Source organism: Cavia porcellus, unplaced genomic scaffold (genome assembly GCF_034190915.1).
Source record: "Cavia porcellus strain 051 isolate PalLab524CR breed Dunkin Hartley unplaced genomic scaffold, mCavPor4.1 scaffold_9, whole genome shotgun sequence".
NCBI lineage: Eukaryota > Metazoa > Chordata > Mammalia > Rodentia > Caviidae > Cavia > Cavia porcellus.
This window is the reverse complement of record NW_026947492.1, coordinates 17,282,197-17,285,352: the sequence shown is the minus strand read 5'-3', so window position 1 is coordinate 17,285,352 and position 3,156 is coordinate 17,282,197.

The window sequence follows — 3,156 nt, the reverse complement described above, 5'->3', positions numbered from 1 at the left end:
GGTTTGTGAGTGAAAATGGTCTTAATTTCTTTAATCTACTCAGAGACAGAGCTCCTGCCTAATATGCACAAAACCCTGGACTCAATGAGCAGCCCCAAGAGAAAGAAAGCAAAAAAAAAAAAAAAAAATTAAAGAGTAAAATAATTTAGTAAACAATTAAACATAGTTTAATATTTTAAAAGGTAAATATATAATATTTTCAAAGAAGAATATTATTCTAAAAGGGAGTATGAGAGAAAAAAATGAAATTTAAAAACAATAAAATTTTAAAAATGAAAAACAGTCACACATAAAAATATATAAACATTTTATATTTTGAAGAGTAAAACTTTCCAAAAACATGTATACCTGAATCCCATAAAAATGTTACTATTCAATAGTGAATATATATTGTAACTAGCAAAATGACACAATTTTGGGAGAGTGGACAAAGGAGAAAAATACATAGATCTAAGGGCTGAGATCAGGGACTGAAGTAGCGGGAAAAGAAAACAAGCCCTTGACTGTGAACATATGACTGAGATCCAGCACTTTTCTGATCACATAACTGAGTAAAAGTGTTAGCCATCCCGCTGACAATGAGAATTTCCACTCAGCACAGCAAAACATCTCTTTATCTGATGCTCCTGAAGGGGATTACTTTCAGTTGAGAGCAGTTTTAAGAGGGGCACACAACAATCCTGTGGCCAGTCCCTCAATCTCTACTCCTCTCCACAAACACATACAAAGATTCCAGTGCACAAGAACTGGATTGTAGTTAGCATAAACTTGGAAACGTCAGTTAGGTGACTCATTAGGAAAATAAGAGGAAAAAAAAATACTTGTTTCTATATAATTTATTACCACAAAATAGACTCTTTACTCACGTTTTCAAAAACAGTTAAATGGATACAACTGATAGGAACTGAACAGAGTAACCAGAATTCTCCTCCAGTCACCATTCTGCCATAAGGCTGCTTGGCTTCAGATAATGGGTCCACTGTGCCTGAAATTCAGTGGCTCGCCCGGGCTACCTTTCCTCTGATGCTCACACCATTAGGTGTTAAATGTTAAAGTGCTTTCCCCGAGAATGTGTATGGTGCTCTATATTCAGGTAGCGAATGGTGCTTCCCTCTCTGTTCTTTTCTTACCTGTACTGGAAAATACTCTCAGCTGACCTAAGTCATCATCAGCCTCCAGAGTTCTACTGAGTTTCCATTGCCAACTTCTCCTTAGGTTCAGAGAAAAGTAGGGAGTCTAGAAGTTATCACACATACTGGAATACTTCTGACAGAATGTGCTCTACTGCCATAAATCGTGCAGAAACTATCCTGGCAAATCTGCATGTGTTGTCCCCTCATGTAATAAGTCAGATATGACCTGAAACCCAATAAGTTCATCAATACGTGTTCCAGCATTCCCTCCTTTGTCTTTACATTCTCTCTTCTCGGTTCTACTCTCACCTCTAAGCATCCATTTTGGCCAATGTAATTCCTCCCAAAACACTTTGCATGTTAGGCAGGACTTTCCATTTTGGCTTTGAGATTTGTTAGCTGTAACAATTATTTTCTCTGTATTTTGGTTTTCTGATGTGTAAAGTAGGGCATATCTAATACCAATATTTTGTGGTATTGTGGTAAGATGAAATGAGGTCATGCAAGTGCCCTACTCAGGAGTAATATCTGTTCTTAGAAATCCACTAAAAAAGTTTGCTCTGTAGTTTTACATGAGTTAATTCAGTGTAATTTTACAGGTTTGGTATTAATACCATAGACAGCTAACAGCATGTTGGACTTTTCAGCTCAGGGACCTTATTCATCTTACAGAATTAGCATGACGTTATAATCTATTGTAAATCAGATATTAGGAAATACTCTCTGAATTACTTGAAGATAGAGGGACTCCGCAAGAAGTGACTTGACATAATGTGTGTTGCTTTTACCATATCTGGCAAATGCAAAAGATTCTATAAGTAAAGATTCTATTGAATGAAAGCCAGAAATCTGAAGAAAAATGAATAAAGATAACATTTAAAACATTTATAAGGGCCATGAGATGGAGGCTTATACAGAGATCTCTTTCTAGCTGAACAGCCTGGGCATCTTGCTCAGAACCCGATACAGCTCTGCCCAGTGACCCCAAGTAACCTCAAAGCTTTGGGGCTCCATGTGGTAGGAGCTAAAGTCCTCAACAATGTACTCTAACTAACTATTCAGCCTTGGTACACCATTTGAAACTTGGTTGGGTCCTGCTCAGCCACCTCAAGCATCTGAAGACCTTTGTAATGCAACTTGGGGTGTACTGAAGGTCAGCCCAGCATACTCTCCACATTTGCGAAGCCTCTGAGTGCCATTAAGGACCCTGTGAGGCCTTCCTAATGATCCCCACTCAACTGCAGAAAATCCCTGCAGTGCAAACATCCTCAACCGAGGAAACAAGTGAGAATTTGTATTCAGCTGCCCCAAAAGAACAAAGGAAAGTGACAGCGAAAGAGCAAAATGTGATCTCAGACCTACAGTCCAACTCAAACATGGACATAGAAGAATTGTAAGCCATGCACCTGAAACTTCTGAAATGAGAACAACTGAAGTACAGAAACAGCTCCATGAATCTATAAAGGAACAAAGTCAGAAATATTCTCCCACATATAACAAGAAATGACAAAAGAAATAAAAGAAATTCTGAACACATCTTAAAAAGACGTAGTTTAAAATGTAGAGGATCCCTGCAAAAATGATGGAAAACTTGAATAAACAATAAAAGAAACAGAATGTATGGTACAGAATCAAAGAGATAGCCAGGAAATCAAAAATTCCATCAAAACCTGGCAAATCCACCTCAATAAATGTGAAGATAGACTTTCAGACCTTGAAGTTTGCAGCTAGTAAATAGGAAAGGAAATATCTTTTTAAAATAATAAGGAATCGGCAAATAACAATTTAACAGTTGCTGGATGACACAAAGAAAAGCAATATAAGATTGATAGGTGTCAACAAAAAAGAAAGTGACAAAATCAACAACATAAAAAGACTAGTTACAAAAGTCATAGCTGAAAAATTTCCAAACATAGAAAAGGAAACTGACGTACAGATTAGTGAACCATTTAGAACTCCAATTAGCCATAACTAAAATAGATCTACACCCAGACATTTAATAATCAACATCCCCAAAATTCAA